The sequence below is a fragment of the Mesoplodon mirus genome, assembly GCF_964341445.2.
Source record: "Mesoplodon mirus genome assembly, chromosome: 5".
Classification (NCBI taxonomy): Eukaryota; Metazoa; Chordata; class Mammalia; order Artiodactyla; family Ziphiidae; genus Mesoplodon; species Mesoplodon mirus.
Genome location: NC_138980.1, coordinates 10368264 through 10389117, shown reverse-complemented (window position 1 = coordinate 10389117; position 20854 = coordinate 10368264).

Below are 20854 nucleotides of genomic sequence, written 5' to 3'. Positions count from 1 at the left end.
TATTTGCCATCAAATCTATGATGGAGGGTATCAGTGGAGCTTTGATGGGAGTGTCAGTGGCAAAAGCAGTTGAACTAGCTAAGTAACTAATGTTCAGTATAGGTGAGAGATAAGAGTCTGAACTAAAGGCATGGTATGTGGTAACAGAGAAGGAAAAGTTTGGGAGAAATTAGGAAGATAAAACTAGTAATCATAACTGTGATAATTAGTGTTCAATAGAAAGATAAAAATTCATCTACCCAATAACTCTTGGGCAATCATCCTTGTGAATGATAATTTTAAATGCCACCATGAAAAACATCAACTTTCCAAGTAAGTGTAAGAATCGATAAGAACAAAAATCATATATTCATAGAAATACAGGCAGGAGAAGAAACCATACTAAAATGATACCTGACTTCTACAAAAGCTGAACAGAGCATTGCCTATGCTCTTGAAATTTCACTTTAAGATATACAATGGAACTGGGTAGTCATCAAAACCCATGTACTAGAATATTTTTAGAAACTCTACTCATAATAGCCTCAAAATGAAAACCATCAAAAACCTACCATCAGTGGAGGTGACCAAAATGTATAGTGTATTCTCATGGTGGAATACTATGCATCAATGAAAATAAACAAATTATAATTGCACAGGAAAATACAGATAACTCTCATAAACATAAGGGTGAATGAAATAATCCAAAAACAAAAGAGTATATACTATATGGATTCTAATAATACAAAGGAAAACAAATTATGATGTCAGAAATCAGCATAGTTGCTATTTGGGGGAAGATACTGACTAGGAGACATGAAGAAGAATCATGGGGTTCTGGTGATGTTCCATCTGTGTTACCTGAGTGTGATTAGCTTGAGAAAATTCATCTAGCTGTCCCTTTATAATAATTACGTGGTACAGTTCTCTGTATTTATATTGTAGTTTAACAAAAAAAGAGTTTCAAAAATTATAATTAGTTAAGAGAATAAATTGTCCCAAGAAAATGGGCTGTCATTGAGCGTAAATACAAATAGACCTCTCAGATAGAATTATTCTTATACCTACCTCTGTGTAATACCATATATACTAAGACAAAGAAACAAATCAGGTTCTCTTAGGGTTAATTGCATCACTGGTTTTAAGTGATTCTTCAAACATGTATTCTTTTGACTTGGTAGTCACATGCTTTCAAGAGTTTAAGCTTTTGCAAACTGCATCAAAACATTGTCCACTGGTTACGTTTTGTGTATATATAATCATTCCAAGGTCTATGTGGGCTGTCCATGGAAACTCACAAGTGATCATGGGTTAGAACAATACACTACTTTATCCCCTGCAATTAATGGCTTCCAGCCAACTCATGAGAAGAATGAAACTACCTTGTGTCAGGCTCCCTGCTGTGCATTAGAATTTCAGTTACAGCTGCTACCTTGTTATAACACCCACATTTCTTCAGTCACAAGGCCAGCTTCACAGAAAAAATGCCCTGTATTCATTGTCTAATTATCAAACTCACATACCTTGGAGACAGACTATAGCTCAAACACGTGTAGGATTCAAAACATTACTGTAAGATTAAGATCTGGAACAATAAAAAAAAATTTCCAGTCACTGTTAATAGGTTCATATAACAGAAAAATAATGATGACATAAAATTAGCATTTAAAAAAATCGTAACTTTTTAATGGATAGATTTATTCGTGGAAATATGAAGTGATTCAGATAAATGGAAAGAAAAAATCTGACATGGAACAAGGTGGGCCAAGAACTTGTTCAGAACATTGGCAGCCTGCCGAGCATACCTCTGCAAGGGGACATGCAACTTTAATCTTTATCATGGAGTACTCATACGTGGACTGACTCTGAATGCCATCTGCTCTCCATGAAGCATTAGAGTTATAGGCTACTCCCTCGATGTGCCCTTCAACCCTGCTCTCAAATTTCACCCAAAGTTCCATCTTGAAATTGTGAGTTTTAAAGTTTATTATAATTAATATTTTTATAAGAACCATTTATTTTTAATGAATAGCAGAGTGGACAGCTGAGGTTCCTTCTTCAACCCTGAAAAGCCAACCAATGGTAGAAAATATTATTATCTAACTAGAGATCTCTATTCAGGCAGGGGACAGAACTTTCAGTTGTGTGCTCAGATGAGTCTTTGAAGGTCAGACACTTAAACCTATTTGTTTTGCCATATAGATATGCAATTTAGATTAGGGATAAAGAGATGAAGACAGGGAGACTGTTCTTAATATAAAATAAAAAGAAAGTTGTGCATTCTGGTTTCTAATAATATCCTAAAATTAAGTAAGGCATCTCTAATTTAATTTGTTTTTTTTTTTGCCCGACTGATTATTGTGCTCTGTTGAATAGGGCACATCACATCAAGTTACTTAGATTGTGTGGGAACCGAGAATAAACCAGTGATGCTTTATAACATGGGTCCCCAACCCCCAGGCCATGGAACGGTACCGGTACCAGTACCAGTATGCAGCCTGTTAGGAACTGGGCTGCACAGCAGGAGGTAAGCAGTGGGCTAGTGAGTGAAGCTTCATCTGCCGCTCCCCATCGTTTGCATTACTGCCTGCACCATCCCTCCCCTCCCCGCCCTGTCCATGGAAAACCTGTCTTCCACGAAACCTGTCCCTGGTGCCAAAAAGGTTGAGGACCACTGCTTTATAAGACACATCTGGCCACAGAGGAATGACTGCCTTGTAACAGAGGAGGTTAGTGTGGGTTGAACAGTATTCCCCCCCAGTGTATATATGAATCCTTACTCCTGGTAATTGAGGCATATGAAGATGGAGGCAGAGATTAGAGTGAAGCATCTACAAGCCAAAGAATGCCAGCAATTGTTGGCAGACATCAGAAGCTAGGAAGAGACATGGACTGGATTGACCTTCAGAGCTTCTAAAAGGAACCAGCCTTGCAAACACTACGGTTTTGGACCTCTGACCTCCAGATCTGTGAAAGAATATATTTCTGTTGTCCTTTCCCCTACTATTTCCCACCCCCACCTCTGCTCCCAGTTGGTTTGATACAGATCTAAAAATCTACTACAGGGATACTTACTACTAAATTAAATTTTCTGAGAATTTTTTCATGAGCTTAGGAAAAAGATTCATTGGTGTTCAGAAGAAATTGGCTGCTAAGTAAAACTAAGTGGCTTCACCCCCGTCCCTTATATTTCACGTTTTTTACTCCTTCACTCCTTCCCTTCCTTTGCCAAGATACGTTAGAGAGAATGCTTAGAAACTGGAGGGATTGTTTTTTGAGGGCCATGAAAAAAATGAGAGATTTCAGAAAATTCATGAGAGTAATCTTGGCAGAATCTTGAGAGAGTCTATGGACAACATGATACAAGTATAAAGATGTCACTGCATTTCATATACACCAAAGCAACAATAGAGGTACAAATGTTCTCCCGTGTATATGTCAGCACTGTGGCTTACTCTGATTATGGAAATGCAACACTTTTTTCCCAAAGACAATGTACATTTACACATGAAATCAGTCTGCCTTTGTATTTCCCTGATTAGTGTCACCATAATGTCTGATAACTTTCCTAAGGCAAGTTCCTACCATCCAAATAACATATGTTACTATTTCCCAAAACTTCCATTCCTACGGCCTCTTTGAAAGAATACCACTAAATTACTGTCAAAATGCATACTTATGGCTCAGCATAACTCAATTACCCTGATAGCACTTTTTATATTTATCTTTTACTACTTAAAGATTTATTGTTCTGTTCCTTAAATAAAACTGTGGAGCAAATAAAAAAAAACAATTTCTTCCTAATTTGCAAAGGCAGTAACAAACAACCTCAATCCCTTAAAAATAAGATACTAAAGATAATGTTCTAAGAATCTCTTTATCAAACAGAATTTTTAAACAGACTTACGTTTTAAGATCGAACTCTCTTAAGACTATTCCTTATCTTGTGAAGCTGTCCTTGTGAAAGATTCACAACGTCAAAATATCAGAGTATTACGGTTGATTGGGGATAGCTAGGAGAAACAAAAATTTTCAACGTTAAATATTTTGAAGTTTTCTTTTCACTGACTCTAATGACACATAACATAAAGGAAAAGGAACAGAAATTGTTTAAAAATAATAATAGGAGCATAGCAGTGAAAGCCATAATTTAGATATAAGAAACACTTTAAGACAATGAAACAAAAATGTGTTAAAAAAAACCAGAACTTCAGTGTTTCTCACAGGCATTAAAAAAATGTAATAGATATCTGAGAATTGGTAAGTCATACAGTAAGTCACCAGACCTAGATAACAAATATATCATGAATATATTTTGACTCTTATCTGTCAATTTATATTATTTTGCTGTATCTTTCATTCTTTACCTATAAAATGCGGGACTGAGGGAAAATGGTTTATATATTTGTTTCCCAGGGCTACCATAATAAATTACAAAAAAATTTATTGGATTAAAACAACAGAAATTTATTCTCTCACAGTTCTGGCAACTAGAAGTCCAAAATCAATGTATCAGCTTAGCCACAGTACTTCTGAAGGCTCTATGGAAGAATCCTTCCTTGATTCTTCCTAAGCTTCTGGTAGCTCCTGGAAATCCTTACTGTTCCCTGGCTTATAGATACATCACTCCAAACTTTGCTTCCATTACTTTCATCTCTGTGTATCTGTCTCCTCTGAGACTGTGGGTCTTTCTGTGTGTGCTCTCTTTTTATAAAGGCACCAGTGGATATAGGGCCCACCCTAATCCAGTGGCCTCATCTTAACTAATTATATCTGCTAAGACCCTATTTACAAATAAGTTATTTGGGTGGACATACACTTCGGGAGTATTCAACCAACTACAGTTTCCAATGCTGTGATTCTAAAACAGCCCTCCTGATTCCTTTATCTAACTAAAGGAGAGAAAAAAGAGGCAATAGTGTATTTTGATCCTTCAGGAACCCTTACGCACAATGGAAAAAAATAAAACTACTTATTCAGTTTGTGGTTATCTGAGGGTTTGCCTACCAGTCAAGGAGGGCTATTATTACAATATCTGGTGCTGGTTGACCCAGGTAGTTAGAGAGTATAATGTTTGAAACTCAAAATGCCTTCAGTATTTCACAATACCATGGACTCTGGGCAGCTACTGACAAAATGCCAGCCCTTAGAAAGAATGGAAAATGAATAAATCTAAACCTAACACCACTAACTGAAAAATTAATACAACATCTGCTATAGAAGGGTGAAAGAAGTTGCCTTTATAAACACCAACTCCAAGTTGGTGGAGGACCAGGACCATCTGTAAACTATGTTTTCTTTTTCAGTTCCCATTAATTATGGTCATTTAGAATAAATATAAACAATTGATATGCTTAAAGAGATTTGGTAGTCTTCTCCTATTTATTAAATGTCACAAATATGTATTCTTTCTAGGCAGTTTTCTATTCATGGCATTTTTTCCCCAGTAATTTGTTTATTCAGTTATTTATTTTTTTTCTTTTTCCATTATGGTTTATTACAGGATATTGAATATAGTTCCCTGTGCTTTACAATAGGACATTGTTGTTTATCCATTCTATATATAATAGTTTGCATCTGCTAGTCCCAAACTCCCAATCCAACCCTTTCCCTTCCCCCTTCCCCCTTGGCAACCACAAGTCTGTTCTCTATGTCTGTGAGTCTTTTTTTTCATAGACAAGTTCATTTGTGTCATATTTTAGATTTCACATATAAGTGATATCATATGGTAATTGTCTTTCTCTTTCTGACTTGCTTCACTTAGTATGATAAACTCTAGGTCCATCCATGTGTTTGCAAATGGCATTATTTCATTCTTTTTTATGGCTGAGTAGTATTCCATTGCATATATATACTACATCTTCTTTATCCATTCATCTGTTGATGGACATTTAGGTTATTTCCATGTCTTGGCTATTGTAAATAGTGCTGCTATAAACATAGGGGTGCATGTATCCTTCTGAATTATAGTTTTGTCCAGATATATGCCCAGGAGTGGGATTGCTGAATCATATGTGTTCATGACCATTTGATTTTGCAGTTCAAGTATGGTGGTAAGAATATTTCCACATGAATTGCATTATCTATCAGAAATATACTGATTATAAAGAGCTAAAATAAACAGTAAACATTTTACATGTATTATCTCACTTGAAAGAAAAAAAAACCACTATTGAATCAGGAAGTTTAATTCTCCTCATTTTAAGGATAAGAAAATCGAGGGTAAGGAGATGAACTAAACTCTCCAAGGTCACAAACCTAGTGAGTGAAGGACCTGAGATACAAAACCAAACAGTTTGAGACCATGTACTTTACCAGTATGCCATACTTTATCTAATACTCTCTTAAATTTCAAACTAATATACAAGCTGCCAGGAATCCCCAGGAACTTCCCTCATCTTAAACCTTGTAGAAACAGTGTTTCTATGCCCTTGGCCTTTTGTCATGTTACACCATCACCAATTATTCAGCTAGATTTGTTTTCCTTTTAAAGCCAGTTATCCTTTGCTATCTCTCTTCCAGGACTCTAGTCTTGTACCCAGTTCTAGTTTCTTAATCAACAATCTCTAAGTCTCCCTCTCCCACAAGCTATTTCCTTGTCACCTGTCTTACTCAGCTCAGGCTGGTGTTACAAAATACCGTAGGTGGCTTAAACAACAGACATTTATTTCTGACAGTTTTGGAGGACAGAAGTCCAAGATAAAGGTGCTGACAAATTCAGTTCTTGGTGAGGGCTCTCTTCCTGGCTTGCAGACAGCTACCTTCTCACAGGGCAGAGAGTAGATGCTCTGGTGTCTCTTCCTCTTCTTATGAGGACACCATTCCTATCATGGGGACCTCACCCTCATGATCCCATCTAATTATCTCCTGAAGGCCCCATCTCCTAATACCATCACACGGGGAAACCCTAAGGGTTTCAACATATGAATTTGGGGGTGGGGTGTATGCAGTCCATAACATCACCTAAATAAAAAATACAGGAGTGCACTTTTTTGTTGTCAAGGTTTTTGTTACTATTCTCAGATGGAGAAACAGAATAGTAACAAACAGGAAATTTATAAGATTTCATGAACACTTATCCCTTTTTTTTTTTCCTGGATTTTTCTTCATGGAAACCTTAAACCATATCTAAAAATCATTTAATTTGAAGGGTTGTTGGAACTGGCTTCCCAGAACTGCAATGATCAGAGCAGTCTGGTTTGAATAAAGTTAAATTCATTGATGTTTGAAAATGTTTTGCTTAGTTTTTAATCCTTTGAGGATCTGATTATTAAAATCTGAGGAATGCTCAAAGCCAGAGCCTTGTTTTAGGATCCCTAGAGCAAACCTTAGAATCTCTGCCATTTTACTCACTTAAATCTGGGAGAGAAGTGCATGGTCTGCATGTTTCCCTCGCCTCAGGGAAGCCAGAGGTCAGTTCTCCTTCTGTGGGGACCTCAGGAATTGTCTACAGTTGAGTTAGCTGCAGCCTTAGGCTTCTTTTAGTCCACTTTCCTAAGTTTTACCTTTGTAAGTCTATTCTTTTGAGGTTCTACTAAATTACTGATATGTCTGCTCTGACTTTATTTTGCTTAATAGACTCTTTAGAGGAGGAAGAGCCCAAGGGAGGCTGGTGGCCCAAAAACAAAGAAAGATCAGTTTCTTGAAAATAAGGTAAGGAAAAATGCATCTTAGTGACAGTACATTTCTTTCCAGTAAGTTATTTCCAAAATGGTGGTAATCACAAAACCATTGACAACATTTTAGGTAATGCATGGATGAGCATTACACAAATTAAAAATTGTGCGTTAGTTACAATATAGAGCATAAAAAACATAACTGGTCTAGCATATTTGTGTTGGGTTATTACTTCTTAGAACAAGGCAAAGTTAACAAAGTGAGTAGACCTAAAGTCAATTTAAAGGGGAAAAATCACTAAATAATTACATAAGTGGTACACAGTAATGGCAAAACGTGTGACAGTACTATGTGGATGACAGAAATCTGCAAAATATTGTCTTAAAAGATTAAGATACTCATTAAAAGCAAGAAACAAACATGCACATTCAGATTTTGGAGTGAGATGACTCACTAGTTTGGTCACCTTGGACAAAATTACTTTAATTCCTGTGCTCTTCCTCAGATTCTTAATCCAAAAACATAGAATCCCTTTCTCAAAGTGAGCATTAACAACATGGCTGTGTGATAGGGCCCGTAATAGGTAGCTAATAAATTTTAGTTCTCTTTCTTCATTCATCTAATAAAATAATAAACATAGTCAGTGATGTTTATAGGTAGACTTATGTCCACAAATGTTTTCCTTTCTCCCTACTCTCAACTATTCTTTTTCATCCCCACAGATGACCTCTATTAGTCCTTGAAAAGAGAATTTATTCTCAGAAGATTTTTAGATTCATAGTTTAAAGGAAACACCCACAAATTTCAAAATCTTTTAAAATCTGTTCTCAGCAGTTTTGTTTCTTTGAAAGATGGGAATTGACCACTCATTTTCCAATGGCTATTTAGAAGGTGGGTCACAGAGGTTAACTTCTTAAAGAAATGAAAAACATGTTGCCTTTTCCAGAAAACAAAAAAGGAAAACACAAAAGCCTGACTATTAGTGAGAATAAAGCAATGTTCCAGTAACATTGAATAGTTTTCTAGCAATTTTTCAAAACTCATCAGTGATAAATTTTTTATAAGGGATATAATTCAGTGGTTCTAAAATTTAAATACACTTTTCGATCTGTCTGTATAAGTAAAAGAACTGATTTTATGGGAATATGGAATTATTTGGCTTAAAATTATATAATTGAAACATCAATCATTTTAGTAGAGGGATATTTGGATAGTTTTAAATAGTATGTGAATTTCTTGAAACTTTTATTTTCATACTTAACCAAAGACTTGTTTGCAAAACACTTTAAAAGAAGGAAGAGCTAGTTTTTTTATTTGAAAAACACATGGTTAATAATTACATATAGAAATATCTGTGTATTATAGGTTTTAAAACACAGTCCTTAGGTAAAGAAGAAATTAATATTTTGACTCTGACCTTTTTAAAAGTTTTCAATGTATTTCTCAAGAGGATATTTACCTACTGGAACTAAAAAAAAGTCTAAGATACTGTAAATACACCGGAGAGAGACAGTCACTAAGGAAGCTTAGAGAAGATTTCTCCTGGAGGAGATAACCTACTCATTTTCGGACTTTGCGTTGCAAACTCTTTAGAGATATTGCAAGGCAGAAGATATCTCAAAGGCAAATGTAGAATGTTTGGAACTCACTATGGGACAAAGACCATGCCTCTGCAATTCTAGGAAGACAACATCACAATGTTCTTATATATTGGCCCGCTTGGGTAATTTATCCCTTTATAAGTTTAAACTCTAGAGAACAAATTGAAAGAATTACTTTCTTAAATAAATCCAATATATTACTTAAAAAAAAGAAGTCTATTTAGAGTTCCAGATAACCATGGCATAATGATTGCTGCCTACATTTAATTTAAAAAATAAATAAATAAAAACAGTGAACAAGAAGAGTAAAAGAAACTATCTATTGCCCATGAATATAGCCAACCACCTTCAAATTGCATGTAAGTGGGAGGAAATATCCAAAAACCATTAGATAACCATGTTAGTGGGTCTGAGGAGATAAATCATATTATTTCCATATACTCAGAAAGGACAAATTCTCAAAATTACATAATAGAACAGAAATGTATGGATGCTTCAGTAACACAATATCTGTATTAATCTATGTAAACCTATACATATCTATTAATCAATAATCTATTTACCTATCTGTATGAATAAATAGACCAATAGATACTTTAGCCAAACATCAGCATCTTACTTAATGGGAAGACAATAACTGATTTCCCACTAAAGACAAGAACATTACAAAAATGTCCATTATCTCTACCCTTATTTAATACTTGGCTAGAGATTTTTTCAGTGCAATCAGACAAGAGAAAACAAACAGAGGCATAAAATTAAAAAGAAGTAAAACTATTCTCTATGTATAAATCATAATATACCTGAAAAATCCAAACTAATTGATTTTAAAATACTACATAATACAATAAGAATTCAGTAAAGTAGAAGAATATAGAATTAACATAAAATACCAATAGACTTTATATATCTTCAATCAGTAATGAGTTAGAAGAGGTAATAAAAGAGGAAAAACCCCATTTCTAGTAGCAAATTTAAAGATTAAGTAGCTAGAACTAAGTTGATAAATATGAGCAAAGTCTATATAAAGACAATTTTTAAGTTTCTTGGAAGATCAAAAGTAGAATTGGACAAATGGAAGGATAAATCATATTCTTAGATGGGATAACTCAGTATCATAAAAATGTCAATGATCTCCAAGTTAGAAAATTTAATATAATCACAATAAAATTTTGAAGTTATTATCTGGAGCAAGACAAGTTTATTAAAGTGTCCTTGTTAAAAAAAAATTAGCAATTAAGAATGATAGAAGAAAAACTTGAAAAAGACAAGCAATTGGGTGGGGGGAGGGCAGGATAGACCTACCAGAAATTGAAACATACTAATACCCCTCTATAAGGTACTGTTTTTCAAAATGTGTAGGTATTGGCACATGAATAGTCAGATAACAATGTTTTAGAATAGTAAAGTCCAGAATCTTGATGTAGGTTTTCAGTGCCATCTGAAATCACTGAGAGAAGTAAACTTTTTATCAATAATGTTGGGACAACTGGGTAGTCATTTACAAAACGATAAACTGGACTAGATCCCACAGTTTACACCAGACTATTTCTAAATGGATTAAAGATTTAAAAAAAAACTACAAGTAGTAAATGAAAACATGAATGGATTATTTTATTATCAAGGAATGGAGATAGCCTTTTTAACATTCAAAATCCAGAAGCAACAAAAGACTGATATATTAAGCTTTCAAAGAAAAATTAAACATCATAAGTAAATTATATTGTAGGCAAATGGTTTATCCTCCTATCAGATAAAAAGGCACTAGAAAAATCAAGAAGAAAATGGTAAAAAAATCCTAATATAAAATTGGGCAAAAATTGTGAAGAGAGTTCCAGGAAAAGCTAAGCAAATGATACTTAAGTATATGAAAGAAATGATCAGTCTCATTCTTAGTAAGATACATACAAATTAAATTACAAAGAAAAGCAACTTCTCACCTATGACATAAATCCAAAAGTTTTACAATATACTCTGTTGGCAATGCTATGGAGAAAGGGACCCACTATAATGTTGCTGGAGTGATTGCAAAATGGCATAACTCCTATAGAAGAGAATTTGGCAATATCAAACAAAATTACATATCATTAACACCTCGACCTGGCAATCTAACTGTAAGGATTTCATCCAGGGGAGCAAGAAAACCATCCCAGGTGTAAAATATTAAGGCAATAGTTTTTCATAGCAGAATTATTTAAAACAGCAGAAAGTTGGAAACAATTCAGATGTTCAGCGTTAGAGGACTGGTTCAATGAATTACTGTATTTCTACCAAAAGAGTATATTATGCTGCTGTAAAGAAGAGTGAAGACCAGTATTTAGGCACTGGTAGTAAGTGATCTCCAGGTTATATTAAATGAAATTTTTAAAGAAGTGGAAATAAGAATATGCAAATGCATGTACTTATATATTATCATAAAAAGAAACACTGGAAAAGAAACAAGAAATAATGAAAATGTTTACTTACAAGGGAAATAAAAATTAGAATGAAAGCAAGATTTCTCTGAGAAGAATTTAAAATATTTTTCCCTTTTAAACTATTTATATGATTTTATTTATGTTTAGAATATAAATGAATCATGGAAAATGACTCTAAAATTAAAAACAAAGAAAAACACATGGATAAAATTTTATGTAAAATTTGGTTTCATCGCTATATAGAGTTTAAGTATATAGTAAGTACATTACTCAGATAATATATCCATAATAGTATATATCGTAGGACCAAGAGAACTACAAAAATGTCTCAAACTTCACTTAGTGGTTTAATTTTTAGTGTATTGATGATATAATTATGAAAGGAAGAATAAATTAAATAAGTATATAGGGTAATAATATGAACCAAGCCACTTCAAAGTAACAGAAAAAAAGGAACCAAATACAAAATTAAAGAAGAAAAAATCCTATAATAGTAATTTTATATTAAGAATATCATATACAGTCATGAATATATGGCTTTAAGGGTTAAACACATTCTTTAGGATTTAGTCAGCATCTCATCATTTGTATGTAATTTTTAAAAACACACATATTATGAATTATTGAAAAATAGTTATTAAATACAGAGAGTAAACTTATATTGAAAATCTTTCTGTCAACGAGGTGGATGGCGAGGGTAGGCTGCATTTTGATTCTCAACATCAATTACAAGAACGTTTTGAAATATCCTTTGTTTGTCACCGCAGAGGTTTTTGTTTTGTTTTGTTTTTCCTTTGAGGTAGAAGAATTCAAAGATTTAGGACTGGGATGGGTAAGGTATCTGGCTTTCTTTTGTGACTTCACGATAAGGTAACTAGGACAGAGAGAGGTCACAGCAGAGTTCTTGGGCGGATCAATTTTAGGAAGGGATCCATAGAAAAGTTGGGATTTGTGAATCACATCCCTTTAAATTTTCCATGCTTGTAGACCTTTTGGACAACCTTGATGTAGACTAGAAGTTCATGGACCCAGATTGAAGGCTACTGCCGTAAATTACCCAAATGTAATTGGATCATAGGCATTCTCCCCACCTCATATCTTTCCTCTTCCCTCCCTTCAGTTGTTATTCCTCTTTAGAATGTAGTTATTCACAATCAAACAAACGTAAATCTCACTTTCAAGAAAATTCTGGAGTATACCTACATGTGAGCAGATTATAGATATTTCATATAGTAGTGACTGAACTTTCATAATGTCACTTTGCTTTTCACTCTAATGCTACCTAATTTATTACCTGTGGCAAGAGAAACATTGCTTCTTAAATAATGTCAATGTTAACAAGAGGTATTTATTGATTGCCCACATTAGGTCACACGTTGTACTGAGATTATATCATTCGGTCCTCATTTGTTTTAATAATCTGAATTTCACAAGTGAGGGTAACAAGCTTGGTTTAGCTAAATAGTATTTCTTGTCCAAAGTCACACAACTAGTAAAACAGAATTCTGTATACATCCGACTTTACTTTTTGTGCTACTAACCACTGCACTGTGCTGCTATGGTTGCATGCTTAAAACTTTATTCTTCCATATCTTAGGGGCTCTAATATTCCCTGTATTATAGACAATACCTCTTCACCTTGAGTTTGAATGAATCAGTTTTATACTGTGTATTTCAAATTCCTCTAAAATACATGGTTTAGTCAGATACGTGATTTGATCAATTTTGAGGTTTTGTTCCAGCACTAAAGCTCTATGGTTCTACAACTTCTTTAGTCTATGGCTTACGGAAAGCATTTCACAGAAAACAATGATTAAAACAACAAACCCAATCTGCAAACTGAATCCTTTCTGGCTGGTAAAAGCAGCTTCTCCTAACTAAACTCAGTTGACGCTTTATTCTGCCTCTTCCTTCTTGCCACTCACTTCTCTTCCCAACTTTGCTTTTTATAAGCTGCTTCTTTATTTATTTTTACCATTCTTGCCTCTTTACTGGTCACTAATTTGCAAAGAGTCAAGAAGGTCTGCCAAACAATTATTCTAAAAGTCAGCTTTAATAATTGTTAGGCTTTGCAGCAAAGGAAGGCTCATACTATTAGAGAAGTCATTGGTTTCTCAGGGGGACTATTTTCTTATGAAATGATTTTGAAAGAGTGAAAAGGTCTCCAAAATACTTTCCTCACTTTTCTGCCATAACATCAGAAATATGTGTTATTGGAGTTATCCCCTTACATGATGACACAGGTTCTGGTAGGCTCATCCTAAAATGCACATATGTTGAATGAATGAAGGGCGAGGGAACAGTATGTGGAGGAATAGGAGACTAAGCTAGAATTACTTTTTTTTAAAATAAATTTATTTATTTATTTATTTAATTTTTGGCTGCATTGGGTCTTTGTTGCTGTGCATGGGCTTTCTCTAATTGTGGCGAGGGGGGGCTACTCTTCATTGCAGTGTGCGGGCTTCTCATTGTGGTGGCCTCTCTTGTTGCGGAGCATGAGCTCTAGGCATTCAGTAGTTGTGGCACACGGGCTCTAGAGCGCAGGGTCAGTAGGTGTGGCACACGGGCTTAGCTGCTCCGCGGCATGTGGAATCTTCCTGGACCAGTGCTCGAGCTCATGTCCCCTGCATTGGCAGGCAGATTCTTAACCACTGTGCCACCAGGGAAGCCCTAGAATCACTTATTAAGTTATTAAAATGATTTTACTCAAATAACCACTTCACACAATCATGGAGCTCCTGGGGGAACAGGGCACTGACCATGTAAATTTTGAGTGGCAAATGGGACCTAATAAAACTTAATCTCTTTTGCACAGCAAAGGGAACTATAAACAAGAGGAAAAGACAACCCACAGAATGGGAGAAAATATTTGCAAACAAATCAACAGACAAAGGATTAATCTCCAAAATATATAAACAGCTCACGCAGCTCAATATTAAAAAAACAAACAACCCAATCAAAAAATGGGCAGATGACCTAAATAGACATTTCTCCAAAGAAGACATAATGATGGCCAAGAAGGACATGAAAAGCTGCTCAACATCACTAATTATTAGAGAAATGCAAATCAAAACTGCAATGGGGTTATCACCTCACACCAGTTAGAATGGGCATCATCAGAAAATCTACAAACAACAAATGCTGGAGAGGGTGTGAGGAAAGGGAACCCTCTTGCACTGTTGGTGGGAATGTAAATTGATACAGCCACTATGGAGAACAGTATGGAGGTTCTTTAAAAAACTAAAAATAGAATTACCATATGATCCAGCAATCCCACTACTGGGCATATACCCTTAGAAAACCATAATTCAAAAAGACACATGTACCCCAATGTTCATTGCAGCACTATTTACAATAGCCAGGTCATGGAAGCAACCAAAATGACCACTGACAGTCAATGGATAAAGAAGAAGTGGTACATATATACAATGGAGTATTACTCATGCATAAAAAGGAATGAAATTGGGTCATTTGTAGAGAGGTGGATGGATCTAGAGACTGTCATACAGAGTGAAGTAAGTCAGAAAGAGAAAAACAAATATCGTATATTAACATATTAACACACATGGAATCTAGAAAAATGGTACAGATGAACCGGTTTGCAAGGCAGAAATAGAGACACAGATGTAGAGCACAAATGTATGGACACCAAGGGGGGAAAGTTGGGGGGGATGGTGGTGGTGGTGGGATGAATTGGGAGATTGGGACTGACATATATACACTAATATGTATAAAATAGATAACGAATAAGAACCTGCTGTATAAAAAATAAATTAATTAAATTAGATTAAAACAAACAAACAACAACAAAAAGCACTGGAGAGATTGCCTGATGAAGTGATGGGGGAATAACTCTGGGGGAGGCATGGAACAGCCTGAGGGCATTCTGGTGAAATGACAAATGGAACTGGGAACTTTGCCTACTTTACTATTTTACCCAAGGCCAGCCTATCAATGGAGGTCATCTTCTTCAACCTCAGGTCTGCAGACTTGATTGCATCGGAAACAGCATAGGACAGCTGGGTTCCTATCCAATACCTAAATATCTCCAGTAAAGGAGTTCCAGTAACCTTGGCTCAGAGAATTTATCACAAACTGTTTACGCCACATGTTTTGAAAGCATAAATACCCAAAGGAGGACAATAATGACAACTCTTTATAAACTACGTCACTGCCACTCTCTGAGATGACCTGGAGCTGCACAAGCAGTAAAAACACAATACACTTGCTCTCTTGCAAATTAAGCTGTGAAGATCTGCCTCAAACCTTCTATAGAGATTTCTCAATGAAAAGGTAAGTGTCTGCATATTTAGCCCTGTAGTACACTCACAGCACCAAGATTTCTAATTACAAACCTGTTCTTTCTAAAATAGCCCTCAGGTACACATCTGCAGCAGAAACCCCCGCTGATAACTGGATTTCAGCTCTTTTCTAAGGGCGAGACCTTGGAAAAGGCACTTGGTGACAGATAAGGGTTTTCAGAAAACAGGCACAGGACAGGTGCATACAACTACGCATTTCTGAATTTTCAAATGGCAGCTCTGTCAGAATATCTAAGTATTCAGCTAAAAAGAGTGCAACAGAAACAGAAACAGGGGAGGATTATGATATATTAGGCCCACCATCTCATCCTACCAAGGTATATAAACCATCCCTAAAGGGCAGAATACAGTACAAATATAACATCAAGAAATGTGTTCTCCTGCCTCTGACCATGCTTGCTCATGGGGGCCCACCTAACAGTAGTCTTATTAGAAGCTGTTTTATTCCTGCGTGACAGGCAATAACGTTATCATGGGTGGCAAGATGCTAAACTTAAAATATGCACCGACATACAGAATTAAAGCAGGGATGCAAGTCCTCATTGCTCTATTCACCTATGGAGGAAGATATTAGCACACCGCTTTAATTGGCTTTTTCTATGATCAATTATTGAAAGTAAATCATGCAACTCTACAATAACACCATAGGAAATCAAGTTATATGCATATAGCTTTAGAAATCCTTTAATGTTCTTTTACGGTTAATGAGAGGGATATAGATTACTTGATTTTCACTTGCCAGATTTTTTTTCTTTTAAAACAGACATGGGAGTCAATCATTTGAAGGTGATTCCCTTTTTAAACCTAATCCCACATTCATACGGCAAGCCTTAATGAGTCCACTGGAGTAAACAAATTAGTCTCCAGGATGTATTATGCATTAATGAATCAAACTAATAGTATTGTATAATATGCAATAGATGAAAATTAGTTCTAAGTACAATACTCACATACAAGAAAAGGACTGGAGGGAAAAAAATATGGAGTAATAAAGAAAAATCAGTTTCTACAAGTTAAACAGCTCTGCTTTCCCACCACACATTTCAGGCCATTCAAGGCAAAGAGAACATACAAAGATGGACTTCACAGCTGAGATAGCTGTGTAATAGAGAAGCTGTGATGAGGAAGAAAGCAGCTTTGAGTAACAATACCTGCAGGGCTAGAGGAGGGGTTAGCAAAGTGTGGATTACCATCCATTTTTTGTACTACTGAGGAGCAAATCATTGTTTTTACACATTTTTACATTTTTAAATGGTTGACAGAAACCAAAAGAGAAGAATATTTTGTGACATGAAAATTACATGAAATTCAAATTTCAAGTCCATAAATAAGGCTGGGACAGAGTCACACATGTTCGTTATATATCGCCTGAGCTAACTTTTATGCTACAACAGCAGGTTGAGTAGTTGTGACAGAGACTTGGCCTGCAAAGTCAAAAATATTTACTCTCTGGCTCTTTACAGGAAAAATTTGCCAACTCCAGTCTCGAGGAAACAAAAATCCTCTGCTATGATAGGACAAGTGCATATATGGTATAAGAATGTATCTTAAAAACTGGAGAAGAAAGCAGACACCATCTCATGTGAGGCACTAGAAAGAACGCAGCATCATTTCTTGCTCTTCCTGCCAAATTCCTCGGTCAAATTTTGAGAAAAAAAAAAATCAGGCAACCCAAAATGGAAGGACAAAGTACAAAAGTATATAACATACTATACTCTTAAAAAATGAGAAGGTTATGAAAGACAAAGACAGACCAAAGAACTGGTCCAGGATAAAGGAGATGAGAGAGATGTGACGACCAAATTCAGCATGTGACCCTGGATTGAAATGTGGACCAGACCTTTTTATTTTTTAAATTTTGGGCCATAAAGGACATTATTGTAATAATAGGGTAAAATTTAAATAAGCTTTGGAGATTAGATAATAGTACTGAATCAAAGCTAGTTCTCTATTTTTGATAACTGTAATGTGGTCATGTATTTGATCTTAGGAAATACACACAGAAGTATTTGGGGATAGAGGGGCTCCAAGTATACCACTTAATCCCAAATGTTTCATAAAAAAATATGTAAATGTGTCTGTCTGTCTATCTATCTATCTATCTATCTACCTAACTACCTACCTATCTATCTACAGAGAGAGAGATAGAGAAGAATATGTAAATGTGGCAAAATGGGGAAATCTGGGTAAAGGATATAATGGAGTTGTTTGTACAGCAGCAGCCATTATTCTTTCCTTGAAAGTTAGTGCAATCTCCAGGCTTTCAGGCAGTTCACACATGCTGTCACTGATCTGGTAGCTTACTTTGCTGGTATGGGACATCAACCAGACATCAACCAGTCTTTAGCGCTCACCAGATCTCCACCCTTGAGTGTCAGCTAGTCCTGGATCAAATGTGTTACAACTTGGTGGTGAAGATTAGAGCACAGCTCTTTTTGCAGGTCACCCTGGTGGCATTTGCAGGCAATGAGAGACAGACAAGGACTCTGGTGTGTCCTTTCTCTCTTCCACACCCAGATCTCCTCTGTGACTGTCTCCACCAGCTCCCAGAGTTGTATAAGGTCTAATCCTTAATTTATTTTATTATTTTTATTTTATTGGCTGTGCAGCCTGTGGGATCTTAGTTCCTCAACCAGGGATTGAACCTAGGCCCTGGGCAGTGTTGAGTGCAGAGTCCTAACCTCTGGACCACCAGGAAATTCCCATAATCCCTATTTTAAAAATCCCCTATTCTATATCACTTACAGTGGCTCTGTTCCTCCAAGTCAGACTCTGACTCATACCCTTGGCTTCCTGAAATACAGCAAAGGTCATTTAGCAAGCACTTGACCTGTTCATCTCAAGTTCCACTTCATTACTTTATCCTTTGAAAGCACCTCATTATGTAGAACTATTAGGAGAGTGTACTGAGGACTGCAAAATAATAAAAATGAATAAAATCACCATCTGAGTGCCTACTATGTGAAAAATCCTGTGGCACACTTTAGCTCTAAAACTCACTAATGCCCCACAAGGTAGTTATCATCCTTATTTTTACAGATGAGAAACTGAGAGTCAGAGAGGTTAAGTCACTTGTCCAACATCTCACACCCAAGTAATGGTAAAGCAGAAGCAGAAACTCAAATGCAGTTCCATTACACTCTCAAGATCACATTTTTTAAGTTCTTTTTTTTATGCACCAAGCTGTCATCTTAGGAAAAAGAAGTAGCCTTCTCAAACTTAAGAGGATATTTGCTTTGTGACTGCCTGGAAATTTACTGAATCTCAATATTTCATTCTTGCTTATTCATATCATAGGGTTATGATATATTTGAAGAACTACAAAAAAACAAACAACCCAATCAAAAAATGGGCAGAAGACCTAAATGGACATTTCTTCAAAGAAGTCATGTAGTTAGCCAACAGGTACACGCTGCTAATTATTAGAGAAATGCAAATGAAAACTACAGTGAGGTATCACCTCACACTGGTCAGAATAGGCATCATCAAAAAGTCTATAAATAATAAATGCTGGAGAGGGTGCAGAAAAATGGGAGCCCTCCTACACTGTTGGTGGGAATATAAATTGGTGCAGCCACTACGGAGAATAGTATGGAGGTTCCTTAAAAAACTAAAAATAGAATTACCATATGATACAGCAATCCCACTCCTGGGCATACATCCAAGAAAAAGGAAAACTCTAATTCGAAAAGATACATGCACCTCAATGTTCACAGCAGCACTATTTTCAACAGCCAAGACATGGAAGCAACCTAAATGCCCATTGACAGATGAATAGATAAAGATGAAAAGATAAAGTGGTATAATTCCAAAGGATACATGCACCCCAATGTTCACTGCAGCACTATTTACAATAGCCAGGACATGGAAGCAACCTAAATGGCCATCAATGGAGGAATAGATAAAGAAGATGTGGTACATATATACAATGGAATATTACTCAGCCATAAAAAAGAACAAATTAATGCCATTTGCAGCAACATGGATGGACCTAGGGATTGTCACACTGAGTGAAGTAAGTTAAACAGAGAAAGACAAATATATGATATCACTTATATGTGGAATCTAAAAAAATGGTACAAATGAACCTATTTACAAACAAAAATAGAGTCACAGATGTAGAAAACAAACTTATGGTTACCAAGGGGGAAAGGGGTGGTGGTGGGATAAATCAGGAGATTGGGATTCACATATATACACTACTATATATAAAATAGATAACTAACAAAAAACTACTGTATAGCACAATGAACTCTATTCAATACTCTATAATGACTTATATGGGAATAGATTCTAAAAAAGAGTGGATATATGTGTATGTACAACTGATTCACTTTGCTCTACAGCAAAAACTAACACAACATTGTAAATCAACTATACTCCAATAAAAATTAATTTAAAACAAGATGTGATATACATATATGTATGTACATATGTATATATATATATATATATATATATATTATATATACACAGACACACAGAGAATGGAATATTACTCAGCCATAAAAAGAATGAAATAATGCCATTTGCAGCAACATGGATGGACCTACAGATTATCATTATCATACTAAGTGAAGTAAGTCAGACAGAGAAAGATAAATATCTTACACCACTTATATGTGGAATCTAAAAAAGATGATATGAATCAACTTATTTATAAAACAGAAACAGACTTACAGACATAGAAAAAAAACTTATCATTACCAAAGGGGAAGGGAAGGAGGGATAAATTAGGCATTTGGGATAAACAGACACACACTACTATATATAAAATGATAAACAACAAGGACCTACTGTATAGCACAGGGGATATTCAATATCTTATAATAACCTATAATGGAAAAGAATCTGAAAAAGCATATATGTGTGTGTGTATATATCTATGTATATATATATATATGTGTAACTGAATCCC